The 21642-nt window shown below is 38.3% G+C and overlaps 1 protein-coding gene and 1 non-coding gene across 2 annotated transcripts in view; both read left to right on the plus strand.

Moving 5' to 3' along the window:
* CDK6 (cyclin dependent kinase 6) overlaps nucleotides 1-21642 on the plus strand; it is a 251964-nt gene that overhangs the window by 33781 nt on the left and 196541 nt on the right. The window lies entirely within an intron of this gene.
* LOC144241688 (U6 spliceosomal RNA) lies at nucleotides 2916-3017 on the plus strand. Its single transcript, XR_013338157.1, has one exon. It is a non-coding gene; the product is annotated as a U6 spliceosomal RNA (small nuclear RNA).

Genomic DNA, 21642 nt, shown 5'->3' on the forward strand with positions numbered 1-21642 from the left:
CTGAATGCAAAGCACTTACTATAAGCAGTATGTACAGTGGGGAATCAAAATGTGTATCAAAAGTCCCAATTTTCAGTGAGCTTATTGTAGCGGGAGGAAAAAGAGAAAGGACCTATGCAAACTACTGTAATGTAAAGAATAGGGGCGCCTGGGTGGCTTAGTCGTTTAAGCGTCCGACTTTCGCTTAGGTCATGATCTCGCTGTTCGTGGGTTCGAGCCCTGCATCGGGCTCTGTGCTGACTGCCAGCTCAGAGCCTGGAACCTATTTCAGAGTCTGTATCTCCCTCTCTCTCTGACCCTCCCCTGCTCACGCTGTCTCTCTCTCTCTCACTCTCCTATAAAAAAAAAAAGAATAAAATAATGACTACTTAGAGGCACAGATACAATTCTAGACTACTTCAGAAGAAATTGTTTAACTTGTGGGAGTAGGAAAGTTAGACTCCACAGAAGATGTGAACAATGAGCAGAATCACAGAAGTGGAGATGAAGGACATATGATGCATGGCTGATGAGTCTGAGGTGTTAAGTTGACCAGAGCAAGAGAGGAAGGGAAGTAGTAGAGATATGCACAAGTGGTGGGGTCAGAATAATTGAGCAAACCAGGTTGGAAATAGAATCTAGAGACAAGCAAACTACTTAGGGAAAGGAGCATTTCCTGGGAAGAGAGAAAAAAATGGTGGCCCAAATTGGCATAGTTTCTTTGCAATAAGAGGAGAGGGTAAGTAGGAGAGAATTGAGTGCAATTGGCCAGTCTGGTAGCTGGTTGGGTGTGCAGGTACACAGGGCCATAGTCAGTGAGGTGAACTGGGGTTGTAAGCCTGAGAGAGAAGATGGTTGTGCTATTGTTGGAAATAGGACTTCCAGGAAGGGGTGGGTTTGATGGGACACTGATGTATTCTGTTTTGAACATGTTGAGTTATGTGTGCTCTCAGGAAATAGCCAAGGCAGGGTTATAGTTGAAGTACAGGAAATTAATTGCAAGCTCCAGAGAGGAGTCCAGAAAACCTGTGACAGTCTTGAAGGAGACATAGCATAGATCTTTTTGAGTCCCACTTTGGAATACCATATTGCACATAGTGTGTCCCACCTCAGGAAGCAACCCACAAATGCCCCCTGTGGAAATTGAGCACATGACTAGGCTTCTATCACCAGCCAAATGACTTGTTAACACACACCAGTTTTCAGAAGCACAGGTGGTTCAGATCATGTCTCAGAAACAGTTGCTGTCGGTAGTAGATCCTTAAGGTCACTGTAAAATCAGACACCACATGTTAAATCAGTGACTGAGCAAGAGAACCCAAATGTTGAGGGAAAAATTAAGACTGCGAATGGAACCTTGAGATTATCTGCATTTAGGATTGGAGGGGGAAAGGGGGTTAGAGAAGAAGGCAGAAACCAGAGAAGTAGAGGGAATAATGCTTAGGGAAGCTGGGGGAGGGGAGAGTTTTAAGGAGAAGGAGCCATTTCATTCAGGTATCTCAGGTACTGCCAACTGGTTGAAGAGACTGCATTTAGTAGTAGGAAGTTCTCAGATCCATTTGAGAGACAGATTTTGCTGGAAGTGAGAGAGGGGAAGAAGCTAGGTAACAGATAACAAAGGAATAAATGGGAAAGTGTAGCACAGAGAGTAGACTATCATTAAATAAATTGAGGGGGTGGAATGCTGTTGGTAGAATGACAACCAGTTTGAGGTAAGAGTGGTTTAATATTTTTGTTGTCATTATACAAAGGAAATATGAGTGTGTTCGTAGATGGAGAGGAGAGATTGGGGAAGAATGATAGGTGTAAATATTGATGATGTGAGTGCTTAGCAGAGTGTGAAGAGCACATTTGTTGGGGGACATCTTTCCTTGGAGAGGAGGATACTTTCCTGTGAAACCCGAGGAACAGAGGACCCATGAGGCAAATGGTTTTGATTTTCTTCTATTACAAGAAAAGACCATATGCAGAGACCAGGGAGAAATTGGGAGTCCTAGATGAGAGCTGAAGGAAGTATCTAGAATTAGGTAGAGAGAGTGGAGCAAGAAGAGCCATGTGTTGAAGACCAGGAAGTGGAGAAATTGACTGTCTTAAGAGACCTGAACAAGTAGAAGAAACTTTTTTTAAAAATATTTTTTAATGTTTATTTTTGAGAGAGAGAGTGAGTGAGAGACAGAGTGTGAGGGGAAGAGGGGCAGAGAGAGGGAAACAGAATCCAAAGCAGGTCCCGGCTCCAGGCTGTCAGCATAGAGCCTGATGTGGGACTTGAACTCACGAATTGCGAGATCATGACCTGGGCTGCAGACGCTTAACCAACTGAGCCACCAATGTGTCCCTAGAAGAATCTTTTTTTTTTTTTAAGTTTATTTATTTATTTTGAAAGGGAGAAAGAGCACTAGCAGGGGAAAGGCAGAGAGAGAGGGAGAGAGATGAACCCAAGCAGGCTTTGCACTGACAGTGCAAAGCCCATCATGGGGCTCGAACTTAGAAACCTTGAGATCATGACCTGAGTCAAGATCAGGAATTGGACACTTCATTGAGCCACCCAGGCTTTTTTAAAGTTCTTGAACAAATAGAAGAATTTGAAGTGATCAATACCCTTAGTCCCTTAGCCACAGAGAGAGTGTCCCTCACTCATCAATAAAAGAAGGTTTTATAATGTGCTAAAGACATTCATCAGGAAACCTTATGCTTAAAATACTTGTTCCACTAAATGAAATAAAAACTAAAATTCTTAACAATAAGTCATATTCATCATCATCATCTCACAACTGACTGAGCCCCTAGTTTTGGCATGTACTAATAGTAGATTATTTAACTCATCTGTTGACACTTAAAACACATTAGGGTGATGCATTTTATAAAAAAGTATACAAAAAATTTTAAAAACCTCTTTATAAAAAGAGCTCTTCCATAGCCAATCTGTCAAAATTTATGCTCACTTCAGCAACGCATATACTAAAATTAGAATGATACAAAAAAGAACATGGCCACCGTGCATGGATGACACACAAATTCATGAAGTGTTCTATCTTAAAAAAAAAAAACGAATGTGCTTAACTGAGCTTAGTAAAAGGTGGGTGAGCCTTCCGTAAAACAGTGACTATTTGTTGAATTCCTTTTCCATCAAAATGTTAACTTAGAGTTGAAATGCAAAAGAAGAGATTTGATACAGCATTTTGACATTTCACATTTAAAGTAATTTCATTAGGTCATCAAGCTATGAATTATTGAAGACTGTTTTACTGTAAACAGTTTTTTCCATTATCTTTCTTTGAGTTAGAAACAAACTGCATGCCATTTGCCTGGCAAAAGATAAATGTATTAAGCGCTAAAATATACAAAGATTTTGGCATTATGTCTCCTCTGCTTTTTATTAATGAATGCTTTTGTTTAGTCTTATATCAGATGACTAGAACAGATTTGTGTTTTGAATAGTTAAAGCCAGGAACAAAACTCTGTAATCGTGTTGACAAAATTCACTTGAAAAGTCGAATCTCATTTGGGGCGAGCCATGTTCTATCTTCTTTCTACCCCAGCATGCCCAAGCAAGGAAGTAGACTCATCAGTTACAGTGGCTCCCCAAGACAATGATTCCAGTAATGTGGAGACGATTTTGCCAACTGCCATATATGTAGTGTTAGTGCATTGAAGGTGTCCAAGAACCTACTGTTGATTAATTGGCTAATTCTCACTATAGGGTAAGGCAGAGGTGTCAGACAAGGTCGGCAGAGTATTCTATATTATTTGGTCCTCATCCTTTAGCGTTTCCCATCACATGAGGCAATTCATAACTGAAACAATTCAATATAAACTAAAGCTAAGAATTAGCCTTCTCCAAAGTATTTGTATGTGCTGCCCAAAGAGATGGTCGCTTTAGAAGTTCTTCTAACAAACCTGGGTAAATATGTCCTGAGATATTGTCTTTATTTCAACAGTTTAAAAGTTGGGTGAATTAGAAGTCAAAATGCAGAAACATTCTGTTACAGTGTGTAGAAAAAGTATGTCTCAAGGTCAAGGTAACCACTGTTGCCTTTTCAGGAGTCCGGCAGAATGATGGCTGACTGCCCATAGACAGGGAGCCAATTCTGTGGTGTGGTTGCCATGGTCCAGGATCTGCCTGGCATTGAAGGCTGGAAGCCCAATTTTATTAGTATACCTAGAGGGATTGAGAGTCCAGGGATGACAGACTCATGCCAACCTAATAAGAAAGCGAGGTTTGAACCAAAATGTTAATTTACTCTTTTCCAATAAAAACTGTACTTCTCAAGTGTACTCAGATCTGCTAACCAAGGCATTGCCTTCCCCACAAGCTTATCTATGGGAAAGGCAGATTATAGTGGGGCAGTTTGCACCGTGAGTGTGGAGCCCATGAAGGGCGTTGGCTGATGATCTTAAAATGTCTGATGGCCTCAAACCCTGTGCTCAGTGCATCCATTTTGACTGTAGGGAAGGAAGTTCTGTTTGACACACAAACTCCCTCACCTGTGACAGGGTCTGAGCCACACTGCCAAATGGGGTCTTTCCAGAGTCTGCTTTTGTAAAGATAAAATCTAGGCTTTTTAAAAAGTATATCCAGTTGGCTACTGTGTGCTCTGTTAGCTGCCATCACAGCCCTGTCCCTTAGATTTGAGGCGATCATAGTATCTTGGGCCTTTTCTATTGGCAACTCATTCTCATCACTTATGTTTTGATTTTCCCCACTTCAGCCTTAGAGTTTTTCCTTCATTTTGGTTCAGGGGCTAAAATGGTTTCTGTCCCATGTCCTACTTACCTGTCTTTTGTGTCTGTTCATTAAACTAATCTCCCTGACTGAAAACTAACCTCCTACAGATAACTTTTTGGCACATCATTTAATAGTGGCATTTGAAAAAAAATTTAGTATATAAGTGGAGTTTTAGAGTTCCCTAGTATTTTATTTCTTAAACACTTCTGTGTTTAACAAATACTAAGCTATAAACTGTATGCTTTTATGTTTTAGAATTTTCGTGGATGATTTTCTTGTGAATATCTAAAAAGTAATATATCTATTTAAGGGGAAAATGTTCTACTCTTACCAACTCAGTTTTTCTTTAAGAAACTGATATCCTATCAGCCCTCAGTTTGGGTGCTTGGGGGTGGGGGAGAGGGGAAGGGGCGTGATGGGCATGAGGGAGGACACTTGTTGGGATGAGCACTGGGTATTATATGGAAACCAACTTGACCATAAAGTATTTAAGAAAAAAAAAAAGAAACATTCTAATTCTGAAAGGGAAATACACTGTATATCTGAAAAACAAAGAAAAGAGAAGTGAAATATCAAAGAAGGAGGTCAGGAACAATATAAGTACAATAAATAAACCATCTTACACATTTAGTGACCAGTAAAGTATAATTATCTCTCAAGTTACTCTACAAGGATGATTAGAAAGACTAAGAAGAGACTGTATAAACTGTCAGGTTTATTAATCATATTAGCATGTCAGATCAAGTCCAGTTCTGTGACCTCATAAAAGAACCTGTTAGGTGTTCATTTCTCTCTTTAGTTAAAGGGGGATATGTAGCCGCTTTTGCTTTTTGGTTTTACTTTGAACGAAGAAATATAAGCCAAGAGAGCAGTGATTAAATATCTACATGTCTATAACTTTTTAGAGGTTATAAGAGTATATTCATTCCCGAAGTTATATTTTTCAAAACTATTGTTCACTACCCAACCAGATGGGAATATTTGAAGTGATATTTTATTAACAGCCAGGAAACAACTAGTCAGTGACATTAGTAGATATGTGCTTATCAGGCTAATACCAAGATCTAACCTTTGTATATACTACTTCCATACACATAATGTAAAAATTTATAAAATTCTGACATTAAGAAAAACTAGTTACATTAACATGCATGGGCAATTTTGCTGAGAGAATTGGGCAAAATCATGGATGGGTTTATTGGTGTCAAGATTGAGACTTGGAAGAAACAGAGAGATCAGCTGTGTGCTGTGGTAGAAATTAATTATCTTCTGTTGTTTTGATAGTGCTCTGAATGCAGATTGGGGTAGGTCTTATCTAGGATGTGATTTAAGATATAAAGTTGTTTGTTTCAGGAAGCTCTCTTTTTGTAGTTCCTTGGAAATTTCTCAAAATGTTGGAAGAGTGAAACATGTTGTCATGTTAAAACATTTTGTGACCTAGTTTTGGCTTAAGTATACTTTTGTACTGGAAAGATACACAGGGGATTGAGGCTTTACTCTGATAGCTAAATGAACTCAAATATATGCTGAATGTAAATTGCTTTGATGGTGATTGGATCACACATTCATAGATTCTGGACTTTGTTTTTCCTTTCATGAGCAAGACATTCCTTGGAGTTAAGGGTAGAGTTAAATTAAAGAGTAGCAAATTGTTTCCCTCTTTGGAAATAAGCAAAATCACCCTCTGATAATAAAATATTTCTTTAACATGTCAAAATAGTTACTGAGGAAAGAAAGCATGAGGGGGAAATAGGGATAACTCATTTAGTGGCTTGCTGTTTAGGAAATGAAATATGTTTAATAAAAGTGCAATTGCCTTATACTGTGTGACTGGAAAATAATGAGACAAAGAAAAAAATGAAAAACACCATACTAGAACTTATATGACCAAATAAATCTTATCCCATGGGAGGCAATCCGGTTTTCTAGCTCTCCTCTAATTGAGCAAAACATTTTCAGACTCTTTCAGAATTGTCTTCAGAACCGTTTCATGAGCCAAACCCCAAAATCAACATCTTTACTTTATTATCACACCTCTTTTTGGACCCAAAAGAATATTACTCAGCCTGATCCCCCACTTAATTTATCAGAATTGGCTCAAGCTATTTCCAAAAATACAGTGTGCTCGTTTATAGGACAATTGAATATTTTTATTCATTTATTTGTTCATTCAATGATGGAGGCCTAGTGTCGCCAGTGAGTCAGGTATGTTGTGGTAAGACATAGGGGTCTAGCTCTGGAAGCAGGGAGGATCACAGATGAGCAGGAGGTCACCAGATGGACAGAGAAGAGAGCTTCCTAGACCAAGGTATCAGCTTGTGTTGAGGCACAGAGCAAATGCCATGCACATTTCAGGAACTTCACGTATTTCAGGATGGATAGAATCTACTTAAAAGATGAGAATAGATTGGTAATTATGGGCAAGATCATGAGGATCGTAGTAAGTCATGGAATGGAAGATACAGTGGCTAAGAGTAAAGGTTCTCTCTCTTTTTTTTAATGTTTATTTATTTTTGAGAGAGAGAGTGTGTGTGTATGAGTGGTAAAAGGGCAGAGAGAGAGGGGTACAGAGGATCCAAAGCGGGCTCTGTGCTGACATCAGACAGTGTGTGATGCCAGGCTCGATTTCCTGAACTACGAGATTATGACCTGGGCCGAAGTTGGGTGCTTAACTGACTGAGCCACCCAGGCCCCCCAACAGTGAGGGTTCTCTTGTCTGATTATCTGATTTCAAATTCTGGCTCCATCATTTATAAGTTTTATGACACTGAGCGATCTCCAAATCTTCCAGCCTTAGTTCTTTTCATCTGTAAAAGAGATGATGATACCTACATTATAGGGTTACATTAAAAGGTTAAGAGGCTTAAGTACATAGATGCAGATAGAGTTCTTAGTACCATTCGTAGCACACAGTAAGCACTCAATAAATGCTAGGTTTTTGTACTGCTTCTTTGTCCTGTGGGCAAGAAACAATAATGGAAGTACTTTAAAAAACAGAATATACTTTATTGCCCTGTGTAGCATTGACTACTCCTCTCTTCTTTAAACAGTTTCTTCCCTTGTTTTTTTTTTTCCTTTTCGTTTAATTTTTAATTTTTTTTATTTTACAGAGAGAAAGAGAGACGGAGAGAGAGAGGAGCAGAGCAAGAGAGAGGGAGAAAATCCCAAGCAGGCTCCAAGTTCAGTGTGGAGCCCGATGTAGGGCTCAATCCCACAACCCTGGTATCATGACCTGAGCCAAAAACAAGAGTCTAACATTCAATTGACTGAGCCACCCAGGCACCCCTGCTTTTCCTTTCTCAGATAGCTTTTTGACACATAATTGGCATGTCATAAAGTTTACACATTTGAAATGGGTGATTAAATGATTTTAGTATATTCACAGAGTTATGTAACCATACCATAATCTAATTTTAGAACGTTTCATTCCCCCTTGAAGAAACCCCATCCCTAGACAACCTCCAATCTACTTTCTGTTTTTATAGATTTGACTATTCTAGCCATTTCACATGAGTGGAATCATATAATATATAGTCTTTTATGACTGGCTTCTTTCACTTAGCATAATGTTTTCAAGAGTCATCTACATTGTAGCATGTATCAGTCCTTCATTCTTTTTTGCTGAATGATACTGTATCTATATGACATTTTATTTATTCATTCGTTAGCTGATGGACATTTGGGTTGTTTTCACTTGTTGGCTATTAGGAATAATGGAGCTGTGAACATTCCTGGTCAAGTTTATGTGTGGAGATATGTTTTCATTTCTCTTAGGTGTATATTGAGGAGTAGAATTGCTGGGTCATACGGTAACTCTATGCTGAACAGTTAGAGGAACTGCCAAACTGTTTTCCAGAGTGGCCACCCCTAATTGCATCCCTACCATAGCAATATATGAAGGTTCCACTTTTTCTGCATCTTTACAATTTGTAAATAATTTGTTTATTATCTTTTTAATTTTAGCAGTCTTGGTGTATATGAAGTGGTATCTCATGGTTTTGCTTTGCATTTCTCTAGTGACTAATGATGTGAACATCTGCTGTGCTTATTGGCCCTCATTATATTTTTGGAGAAATGTCTATTCAAATCCATTGCCCATTTTTATTTTACTCTATTTTATTTTCAGAAATGTATTTGACAACCTTTGCCCTTTTTAAAATTAGATTGTCTTTTTTATTATTGATTATTTTATTATTTATTATTGATTATTATAATAATATTATTATATATATTTATGTATTCTGGCTGCAGGTCTCTTATCAGATACATGATTTGCAAATAATTTGTCCCATTGTTCAGAATGTCTTTTCATTTTATTTTTATTTATTTATTTTGAGAGAGAGAGAAGCAAAAGCAGGGGTGGGACAGAGAGAAAGGGAGTGGGGAGAGAGAGAGAGAGAGAGAGAGAGAGAGAGAGAGAGAATCCCAAGCATTCCCTGCACCGCCAGCACAGAGTCCATTGTGGGGCTCAGACTCATGAACCGCGAGACCATGACCTGAGCCCAAATCAAAAGTCAGAGGCCCAACAGACTGAGCCACCCCGGTGCTTCTGTCCTTTCATTTTCTTGATGATGTCCTTCATAACACAAATGGCTTTAATTTTGATGAATCCAATTTATCTATCCTTTCTTCTGTTGTTTGTTTTTGGTGTTATATCTAAGATATCATTGCCCAGCTCAAGGTCATGAAGATAGACTCTTAGTGTTGTTTTGTAAAGTTTTATAATTTTAGCTCTACAGTCTGATTTGTGATCCATTTTGAGTTAATTTTTATGTATGGTGTGAGGTAGGGGTCCAACTTCAGTGTTTTGCATGTGAATATCCAGATATTCTGGCATCATTCATCGAAAAGTGTGTCCTTTCCCCATTGAATGGTCTTGGCAAACTTGTTGAAAATCAGTGGAGCATAAATATGAGAGCTAATTTCTGGACTGTCAAGTGTATCCTGTTGATCTATATATATTTACCTTTATGCCAGTACCACGCTGTCTTGAGTACTATAGCATATAGTAAGTTTTAAAATCGAGAAGCCCCCCAACTTTTTCTTTTTCAAGATTATTTTGGCTGTTTGGGCCGCTTGCATTTCTCTGTGAATTTTAGGATCATTTTGTCAGTTTCTCCAAGAAGCCTGAGATTTTGCTATGGATTGCACTGAAGCTTTTGATCAATTTTGGGAGTACTAGTTGTACTGGTCTCTCTCTTTACTGCTCCACTTGTTTTAATCTGTCTTTATTTCTTACCTAGGCTCTTGCAGACACTTTGAACTTGGTTTCCTCACCTCCAGTTTTATTCCCCTGCAGTCCAACTTCTCTTCTGCAGTCAGAATGGTATTTTCAGGTGGTAAATCTGACCATAGCATTGCCTACTGGAACATCCTTTGATTCTTCCCAGTGCTCAACAGATAATTTCCAGAGTTGTTAGCCTGGATTACCACCCCTTTCATAATTTCACTTCTGTGTACTTTTCCAGCTCTTCTCTTGCCATTTTCCAAGATAATCACCAAGTCATGCCAGACTATCCACAATTCCCCAAATATGAATTTTCATGCATACCTACATACCTTGGGACATGCCGTTCCTTCTACCCAGACCCTGCCAAACTTCCTTTGTTTATCTGGCAAATTCCAGATCATCCTTAGAGATTCTGCTCCCCAGCCACTTACTCTGTAGGCACATCTGAGTGCCTCTTCTACAGGGTTTCCATAATTCTGGAATTCCTTTATAACCCTTCATATGAGATAGACATCTCTTTAGGGCTAGGGAGTTAGTGAGAGCAGGGAGTATATTCTCCTCTGCCCTCATTTCATGATCTTACTGCTGAACGGAGTTCTGCTATATCTCCATCTCAGAGCTTCTCAGTTTTGGTCTGAGGCCTGGTACTAATTTTCTATCATCTGTGATAAAATTAGAAAAATAAGGGCCCTGTGGTAAATTTTTCAGAAAGTGAAATCTGTTTACATTTTGGGCGTTAAAATGTGTTTTTTTCTAATGAAATGATGTTGATAGTGGACGGTAGGGTATATTTAGGTTTAGTTGACAACATTCTGTCAGAGCCCAAAATTTGTTGGAAATTTTACAGTTCCCTGGAAACCAAGGGTCTGGGAACACTGCTGTATCTCATGGGGTGGCACCAAGTCCCCAAAGCAAAAGCCTATGAGTCATCCTTGGCTTCTCCTCCTTCCTCATCCCTCCACCCCCGCCACATTCAGACACTTAGCAAGTCCTGCCAATTCAACCTCCTAAATATTTCTGGAATCTGTACTCTCCTCTCCGTCCTTGCTGCCAATTCCTTAGGACAGGCCCTCTTTATTTTCCCTGTGCAACTGCAGCAGTCTCCTGTCTGGTGTTCTTGCCACTGCTCCCCTCTTCTCCATGCCCATCAGAATGAGCTACTTAAAAATCAAAAGTAGGTATCCATTTACTGTGGGCTTAGATTTCCTTATGGCATACAAGGTTTTCCTCCAGTGGGAATTCTTGCTGTCCTTTGTTCACGCTTTCTCCTGATTTTGAATGCCCTTTCTTTACCACTTTATTGGGTAACCCCTGTCTGAGTTCAGTTGTCACTTCCTCTATCAACCCTTTCCTACAAGTCGGAGTTAAGTGCCTTTCTTTATTGCTTTTAAAGTCCCTTATATATATCTCTACCTCAGCATTTCCAGATTAATCGATATTCATTATAGCTGCCTTCCTGTTAGGCTCTGAACAGCTTAAGAAAATGTATTTTATCCCTTGATCTTTCTATCCCTAGCACCCAACACAAAGTTAGAAAATAACAAATATTGAATAAATGTTTGTTGGCGGAATGCATTTGTTTGGTATTATGATCAGATGTACACTGTGGAAGGTTTGTTGACTAGAGTGAGGTCTGAGTATAGCAGAGAACAGGATGAAAGCCCTTCATAGACATTTAGGCAAGAATGATGAGTACCTGAACTCAGGAAGTAGCAATGGATGGAGAAGTATTTAGGTGGTGCAGTTGCTGATTGATTAGATGTAAGGGTCAGGGAAGAACCTAAGATTGCTTGAAGGTTTCTGGGATTAGAAAATTGGTTGGATGGTGGTGTGGTTACCAAGGGAGGTGAGCTCTGCTCTAGATACTGAGATGTTCAGAGTATTGGTTGAAGTTGTCCCAGAGGTGACTGATGTGGAGTTTGGGGAGAGAACTGTTTTGGAGAGATTTATTGTAGATTGTGTAGCCTTTAGAGCTATCTGAAGTCTTAGCCATGAAGGAGATAATTATGATTTGTTGTTGGCTATGTTGCAGAGGTGGCAGTGGTACATTGGGTAAGAAGAGATAGGGACCATGAGATTCTAAATACTGAAGGTGCAGATCAAAGAGGAGAAAAAAAAGCATGTGAAGGTTCTAATTGAGATCCTGGTTGTGTGTCTTACAGTTCTGGATCACTCTGGACAAATTACTGTTTTATCTCAGCTTCTTTCATCTGTAAAATGATTATAATTGTACCCACTTAAAAGGAATATTGAAAGAATTCAGTGGGTTTGCATGTGTCAAATCCCAGGTACAGTCCCAGGCTCACTCTAGGGGCTCATAAATGATAGGTCAGAGAGGAGATTCAAGAAAATACTTCTCAGGACATGAAGATAGTTTGAAAACAAAGAATTTCTTAGTGGTGACATTGGGAATTACAATGAACAGTCTAGTTTGAAATAATACTGACTTAGCTTTTATAGTTTTGAAACCTTTTTTCCTGTATAGCTCTGTCCATCCCCTTTTATGCTATGATACTCACACATTTCATCTTTATTTATATGTTATGTGGCCATTATTGTAGATTTATAATTATTGCCATATGCATTTGTCTTTTTAATTATATTAGGGAAAAAAAAGAGTTCCAAACCAAACTGCAATATTACTGGCTTTCTTTATGTTTACCTGTGTAGTTAGTTACCCTTGCCAGTGCTCTTACTTGGTTCGTGTGGCTTTGACTTACTCTCTTGTGCCCTTTCATTTCAACCTGAACGACCCCCTGTAGCATTTCTTCTAGGGCAGGTCTCCTGGCCACAGACTTCTGTAGCTGTTGTTTATCTGAGCATGCCTGGATTTTACCTTCATTTTTGAAGGATAGTTTCTCTGGATATAGAATTCTCAGTTAACAGTTTTTTATTTCAGCACTTGATATTTGTCATCAACTGCCTTCTGTGCCCTCCCTCCCCCCCCCCCCGGGNTACTTTCTAGATTCTTTTTTTGTTTGCTTTTTGAAAGTTCAATTTGTACTGTGTCTCAGTATGGATTGCCTTGCTTCATGTTTCTGTGCCTAGAAAGCACTCACGTAAAGGATCATACTAGTGCTGAATTAAATGATCATAATTTCATAATAACAGTAAGGATCATGAATTATCCATTAGTAGAACAGAATCAGTATAGTGTGCTTAAAAAGTCAAGAAATTCAGTGCATGCTACAGAAAATTCCATTAAAAACTGTAATTAAAATTTTTTTTATTTATTTTGAGAGACAGAGAGTGTACACATAAGTGGGAGAGGGGCAGAGAGGAGAGACAGAATCACAAGCAGGCTCTGTGCCATCAGCACAGAGCCCGATGCAGGGCTAGAACTCAAGAACAATAAGATCATGACCTGAGCCTAGATCAAAAGTCGGACACTGAACCACTTAACTGACTGCATCACCCAGGTGCTGCAAAAACTTTAATTTTTAAAAGTAATGTGAGGGCTTGAGATGGTTAAGAATCAGGTATTGAAAAAATTCACATACATAGAACACTCAGTTGCCTGATAGAGGCCCAGTATGAGTTGCTCTTATAACTGGTTCTTTGCAAAAGAAAAATTCTTCTTTGGAGAACATGTAGTTGCAGCTACACTTACACATTCTTATCTCCTTTAGTTGTTTTTTTTTTTTTAGGGTTTTTTGTAAGTTTATTTATTATGAGAGAGACAGACTGCAAGTGGGGAAGGGGAGAAAGAGAGAGAATCCCAAGCAGGCTGTTTGTGGTCAGTGCATATACTCTTGAAACCTGCATTTTCTTTCAGAGATATGAGTGTCTTGCTTTCAATGCCATGAAATAGTCACCTTATTATATGAAATATTCCTATAACAAAGATCAAACTCTAAAAATTTTGTAGGCATACTACATCATAACTTAGTATTCTACATTTTTACATCTGAACAAAACAGCCTAACTTCAGATGTCAGAGTTTGGCAGTTGATAGAACAGTTCGTTCAGTTTTTCCAACTACATTCTGTTTTCTTATCTTTTAGTATAGTTTCCTGATGGTGTTCTTAAAATATATATGTAGAACCTTTCTCAGTTGTTAACCCAGTAGTTCCTAGAAATTTTGCTTGAATAGATCTAATTTTGAAAGGTAAGATGTTAGATGTTAATTTTATAATGACTTTTAAAAAAAGCATGCATTCATTATTGTGGTTGCTTATACTTTACTGTATTAGAAAGGGCACAGAATTCTTAGTCATGAGACCCAGGTATCTTTTTTTTTTTTTTAGTTAGCTTTGCAGTTCTGCATTCTGTTGGCTTGTGTCTCCTTATTCATAAAATAAAAGTACAGAACCAGATAATCTCTAAAGCTCCCCATATTTCCAGAATTCCATAATTCTACCTTAGCTTGCATGATAAACGTAACTTGAAGAATTCATGAGCTTTCATTGTTTCTCTATTATTTCATGGTAATTCTGTTACCTTTGACCTAACAGTCAGCCAGGCATCAGAAAAGTAATTTTATTTTTCCCATATTCTTTATGGAATTACTCCATATTGGAGAAAGATTAAAATCACATACCTTCAGTGAGGCAGTAATGCATACACATTTTTTTTTCCTAGAACAAATTTAAGAATTTAAGTTGTTAACATACTTAATTTTTAAAACTGCCGTTTCAGGATTGAAGATTAGGATTTTTCTCAGTAACTCAGAGGAGCAGATTGAAGAAAAGTATATGAGTGATAGAAGGAAGAAAACTTAAATGAGAAAAGAAGGTTTTATAATTCTTGTTTTTAAAATGGTGATTTTTTTTCTTATTAAAAACTGGTAAGTTCTCATTGTAGGAAGTCTAGGTAGGCAATAATAGAAAAAGCAATTCTGTATTATCACCAAGAGATAACCACTGTTAGTATCTTGATTTATCTTTTTTTTAAAGTTTATTTATTTATTTTGAGAGAGAGAGAGCAAGAGAGAGAGAGAGAGAGAGAGAGAGAGAGATTCCCAAGCAGGCTCCACATTGTCAGTATGGAGCTGCATGTGACTCTTGAACTCACAAACCCCGAGATAATGACCTGAGCCAAAATTAAGAGTTAGACGCTTAACTGACTGAGCCACCCAAGTGCCACTCTTGATTTATCTTTCTACCATTTCGTTTATATATATGGAATCATACTGACATACGCTTTTGAAACCTGCGTTTTCTTTTAATAATATATTATGAATGTCTTTCATGCTTAATAAATATGACTCTGAATCCTCTATCAATTTGTGTATCTGTCTTGCCAGATTACTCTCCAGAAAGGTGTTTTTTTATTTGTTTGGTTTTTTTTTACCAATTTGTACTCCCACAGTGACGTGGGTCTATTTCACAAACCCTCACAGATGCTATGCCATTTTATCATATAAAAATTTGTTACCCAATTTGAGGGGCTTAAATAGTATATCGCTGATGTTTTCATTTATGTTTCTTTAAGTTACAACTGTAGTTTAATGTTTTCTCATATGTTTACAGTCATTTACGTTTCCTTAAAAGGAACTAACTTCAGTAGTTGTTTTATTAGATAAGAACCTAATCCTAAGTACCTGAATTCGTGCTGGGATAAATTTACTCACCTCATAAGGATGTGATTATGAAAGATTTTTGGCTTACGGTGTAGGTAAAGTTTGGTTAGTTTTCTTCTAAGACCCAGCAGACAGTCTTCAGCACAGACAGCTGCCTAGTTTTGGCTGATTCGTCGTTTTTCCTCAAGAGAGGCCCAAAGCTGGAGAACAGGGCTTTTACAGGTCAGAAATGGAGACAGAACTGAATGTTGAAAGTTTTCCAGAATCCAGCACTCTTTCTGACTCAAGCCAAAGCTGTTGACTTTGCTTTCAAAAATATCATTTAACTCTTATATTTTGAGATCTGAATATCTTTTTCTAGCTCTGCTGGGTGAACTGAAGTGTGTTATATTTCTAACTAGTTAAGGAGAAGATGTAAGAGGGCCTAGATGGGACAGTAGTCTTCAACTTGATTTTTTCTGTGAATTTTCTGAACATTTTTTTTTTCAACCCAGCATGTAAAGCATATATTGATTGCTATACCCAAGTTTACCAAAGACATTTGTGGATTGGCGTTACCACAGCTCCTGTCAGCCAGTGTGCCTCCTTTGCCAGAGAGAGAGGTCTCTGACCCAAATGTTACCCTACATACAGAGGCAGGATTGCACAATGGTTAGGTGATCGACTCTGGAAGCAGACAGCCTGACTTGGTATCCTATCTCCACCACTTACTGTCCTGTGCTTTAGGGAAAGTTCTAAACCTCTCTCTCTGGCTATTTCTTTCCTCCTTTTGTTTTTACAGCTTATTGAGCTATACTTTACATACCATCAAATTTATCTGTATAAACAGTTCAGTGATTTTTAGTCCATTACTGAGCTGTGCAACCATCACCATGATCTAATTTTAGACCATTTTATCACCTTAAAAAGAAACCCAGGACCCATCAGTGGTTGTTTCCTATTCCTCTCTCCCTCTCCCTGCCCTGCCAACCTCCAATCCCAGGCGACCATTAATCTACTTTCCCTATGAATCTGCCTACTCAAGACTTATCCATATCACACATCATGTACGTCACCTTATTCTTTTTTTTATTATCAAATAATATTCCATTACATGGATATACCGCATTCTCTTTATCCATTCATCGGTTGATGGACACCTGGGTTGTTTCTACTTCTTTAGCTATTATGAATCATGCTTCAGTGAACATTTGTTTATATACATCTGTTTCCGTATTCATAAAGTGAGCATCATTTCATAGAGTTGTTGTAAGGACAAAAAAAATCTACATACGTAGAATTAGGTAGTAGATTGGGAGCAAACTAACAGTGTTAAGTAATAAATGCAGCTTATTAGTGTGTCTTCTCTTTTACCGCCAGTTACAAGATGTGACTTACTCAGAGTCATGCTTTCTTTTGTAGAGATATCTCTGAAGATTCCCTCTTTTTTTTGCTGTTGACTTTTCCCTGAGTTACAATTCTGAAAAGTTTACTTCAGTTGGTAAACGTTATTGAACACCTGCTGTGTGTTAGATGCCGGACTGGGTACCATGCTGGGTGCCGTGGAGAACAGGATAAACACATGTGTGGAGAGGCACATAATTTAAGCCTATTTTTAGTTTCCTAATCTGTAACCTCTGACCTGCCAGTATGGCTTAAGATGTGGGGGCCCCTGAACCCCACCTTCACACCCAGTGCCACAGTTTTCGAGGTCTCTTAATCCATTCCCTCTTGTCAGGCCCTTGTTTTAACCAGCATATCTATCTATATATGTTAAGTGGCTGATTGAAGCCAACTGGTTATCTAAGGAAAAGGCTAAAAGTAAGGTAATAGAGTCTTAAGGGGAGAACTTCAACAGGTAAAAGAGTAGGATCTCATTCCTGCATTGTACCTGGGGTTGCCGGATGGGGTTTATTCTAATCAACGTGTAATAGTCCCTAATTTTGTCAATTTGCAGGTTTCTTCTTTTTATAGAGTTGACTTTATGTTTTTTTGAACTTAAAAAACTATTTTGTATTGGAACTGGACTCAGCAGAAGTATCAGTATTGTCTGCTAGCTACCTGTGTTTTCTCTCTCTTGACTCTGGGTAGATTGACTTGCATAGTTACTTAGAATACACTTATTGAATATTTGCCTCTGCTACCATTCTCTGCCCTGTAAGAGAACAGCTATGTTTTTATGATTTCCTCATTTGTTTTAGCTCTAAAGTAGTGTTTCCTTTTTCCAGTAATAGCCTATAGTTAGCATAACTGAGTGATGCTACTACCTCATTCTCTCTGCCTTTCATTCAGACAAAATGCATTAGCAGTTTAAAGAACTGTTGGGTAAGATTAAGAAGTGCTTGCTGTAGGACTGACTGTGAAAGAAGTTTAAATTCTATTGTTTAATTTCCATTTCAGGAATTCATCTCAAATTTGAGCACAGTAATATAAGGCATCCCATATTCCCATTAGGACATCCAGAAAGCTTTGGGGCCTAGCTAATAGTATACCAATTTTGTGTTGTCATGTGCTGTCATATGGTAGCAGTGTTTCCATATATACAAGTTTTACTGTTTGCTCTGTTTAAAATATTTACTGTAGTACAAATCATATCTTGTAAACTTGCCCCATTTAGGGGATTCCCATGTAACTTGTAAAACATTTTCTGATTACTGCATGCAAGGATACTAACTCCTAGATCTAGGTGGCCACATATATATAGACAGAAGCTGAGACCAGATTTAGTAGCAACTCTAAGGATGGACAGGAAGAAGATGAACCACAAAACTTTCTTACGAACACTCTCTTTAATGCTATAAAGAATCAAGTGATTTCATAAGTAAAGGAGGTTGACTTTGCATTCCCTTGTCAGGTTATGGTAGCCTTAAATTTAACAACATGAACACAAAGAGATTTCCCTGCTTTAGAGTTACGATTTGGCATTTCAGCTGACCCTTGGATAACACGGGTTTGAATGGGCACACCCACTTACATGCGGATTTTTTTCCGATACAGTACTGTAAATGTATCTTCTCTTCCTATGATTTTCTTAATTACATTATCTTTTCCCTAGCTTACTTTATTTCAAAAATATAGTACATAATACATATACAAAACATGTGTTAATTAACTGTTGTGTTCTCAGTGAGTCCTCCGGTCAACAGTAGACTATTGGAAGTTAAGTTTTGGAAGAATCAAAAGTTACACATGGATTTCTGACTGCAGGGAGGTCTGCACCCCTGAACTCTGCATTGTGCAAGGGTCCACTTTACTGTGCGTGTCCCTTTTCAGCAATAGGTGGTGGGGTTGCTTAATTGAGGGTTCCAGGAGAACATATTTCTGAGCATTGGATTCAGCCTTTAAATTAAACTCTGTATCTTTGTGTTATTTTTAAATACTTCTCCTTGCCTCCTCACTTCCTCTTACCCCACTGAGTCCTTTCCTGTTCTAGGTTACATATTCCTGTTTGCGATGAACTTATCTCTGTGTCTTCTTCTGCCTTTCTCAGCTTTTTCTCCACAAAATGTTTCTCTAGTCAGACCAGGAGCCTCAAATAGGAATCCTGAAAGGAAGCCACATCGTTCCTTGAGAGAAATAAATTAGTCTGTTCTGGGGCTGCCCACTGCAGCCCAGTGGACATGCTCATGGAGGGACCATTTAAGGTGAATTTTCTCCTGGCAAGTCAGGACTGGTGCATTTACCTAGAGGAAACTTCTGTTGTTTATATGCTTGACCTTAATTGATTTTGTCTAATATAAGACATATTTGAGGTCAGATGTTGATGTTTCAAAATCATTTAACCCTTTCAAGATATGTATAAGCATCTTAGGACTGTTTTTGGTTTTTGTTTGTTTGTTTGTTTGCTGATAATAAAAGCCCAACTCAAACTGGGTAAGCATGAAAGTGATGTTACTAACATAACTAATAAATCCAAGGGTATATCAAGCACAGGTAGGGCTAGTACTTAAACAAAGTCTCTTGCCTGTCATTTCTCTGCTCTAGCTCTTTTCCCTGCTGGCTGCGGTCCATGGTATGCTCACTAAAGTGGTGGCAATGACAGCCACCGGCAGCTGCGGGTTTAAATGTTGCCAGTTTGGTAATCTCAGATAAAGAGAGTTCTACCCTCCCAGAAGTTACAGTAAAAGTCCTAGGACTGATTCACATGGTCCTGTCCATCCCTGAATCAGTCATTATCACTCTCTTTGTCCAAGACAGGTTACATGCCATGTTGTGCTCATGCCCCCAAAACCATATTGCCTGAGTAGGAGTGGTTCCTCAAAAAAAATGAGGATATGGTTTATAGAAGAGGTAATAGGTGTTGGAAAGGCAGACAGCACAGATGTCTACTGTAATAGCACATAGAATGATTTGCTTTGATGTGTTATATAAAGTTTCATGTTATACTTATAGACTTTATTTGGAATTAATACACAGCCATATGTCATTACTTAGGGTTTTATATGTCCGTCTTCTCTTCCGTGGCTAGATAGTAAAACTCTTACAGACAGTACCCATCTTAGATCTATTGGAATCTTTAAAACTTAGTACCGTACCTGCACATGGTAGGTACTCATAAATGTTTATGGATGCTGCTGAAATGGCAAGTTCCTTCTGGCAGCATGCTGATTATTGTTGGTGGCAAATACCTCTGGAGTTACACCATTCAGCGTTGGTTTAGAACAAGTGCACACACAGTCCATATTTAATGAGTAAAAGGAGAACATTCTGGCAAGGACCCAGTAATGCAGGGCAAGTGGGATGCGTGAACATAAATTGGGTCCATGCAAGAAGCTATAGGCATAGAATGTGCTTCGTGGACTATAGAGAAAGAGAGATAAAAAAGAATACTTCTCAATTCCAAAGACTGGCTGTAGTTCAAAAAAATTTTTGTTTAGGACCCTTAGGCAGCTCTGCCAGGCGTCTCTCAGCTCTTGAACTATTTGATGTCCAAACATTCAAGAGTATGAAAAAAAAAAAGCAACAGGAAAAAGATCCTCCTAGAACTTCCTGTGATAGGTCAAAGTTTAATCACAGCAAATAATGCAGATTTCCCTTTTTATTATAAACACAACAGAAAGGCAGGGCTTGTGTTTACAAAGCATGTTGTTTGGGAGACCTTTGTAAATTGTAATCTTTGGAAATCCCAAACCTATTGGATGTAATCCCATCCATTAGATGAAGGCAACTTGCCTATGCAATAGATCCAGAATAGCAAGTTAAATGGAAAACATGAACAGGAAGCAGTCATTAAGAATTACAATGGGTAGGATGCAGAGTTAATTCACAGAGATATTTTGTTATGAGATAATTACATCACTAGGACAGCTGGAAGGCTAAGAGCTGTGCTGGGACCGCAGTGCTTGCTCTCTGCCCTGCAGCTGAGGGGTCAGGACAATAGAGACAGGGAGAGAACTTACTTTATGGGATAGTTAGGGGCTTGGCTGACTTAATTGTGAAATGGTAATGACCTATGTGCCTTTTTTGGATTGCCTTTTGCATAGCTAAACTGGATTCATAGACTTAGTAAATGCCGAAAACCACTTTTCACTTCTACTTTTTGAACATTCGCTTGGTTCACAGTAAGCACAGCTCTAATGGATACATATTGAATGGTAGTTTTCATTTCCTCTAAAAGTCATCAGAGATATTTTGTTCATATTCAGCACAGTGTGAATATATTTCTCTTATGGAAGTGTAGTCATGCAGTCATTGAAATGGCATTTTTGTCAGTTTACTAAATAGCAAAAAAAAAAAAAAGTTTTAGAAACTCTTAAGATGTTGGTCAACACAAGAAATCATACAGTTGAAGTTATTTTCCAGTGTTTATGTTCAAATGTTCTGACCTGTCTGGCTCTTTTGTTTTGCAAGTGTAGGGGTTATAGGCAGCCTGGCCACATTCCTCATTGATTTATATAAATATATTACAGATTGTTAACCTCCTGCCAAATACCAGGGATTTCAGTTCTTGTTTAGCTCAGTTGCTTTATGTGAGACTTATTTGTTATATTAAAACATCTATGTTCTCTTTATTGCCCACCACAGTGACTATTATTTATTTGATTTGGGGTAATTCCAGAGGGAGTCACTGTAGACAAAAAAGCGTCATAAATATTATGTTCTAAAATTCCTAAGATGAATACAGGCTTTTCCTGCTATTTGAAAGTAGCCTGTTCCTATGAAACCTTTTGTAGGCTGAAGTGGTGTAAAGTGAAGAAGCAATTACCA

Source organism: Crocuta crocuta, unplaced genomic scaffold, assembly GCF_008692635.1.
Source record: "Crocuta crocuta isolate KB4526 unplaced genomic scaffold, BGI_CrCroc_1.0 scaffold37, whole genome shotgun sequence".
Taxonomy (NCBI): domain Eukaryota; kingdom Metazoa; phylum Chordata; class Mammalia; order Carnivora; family Hyaenidae; genus Crocuta; species Crocuta crocuta.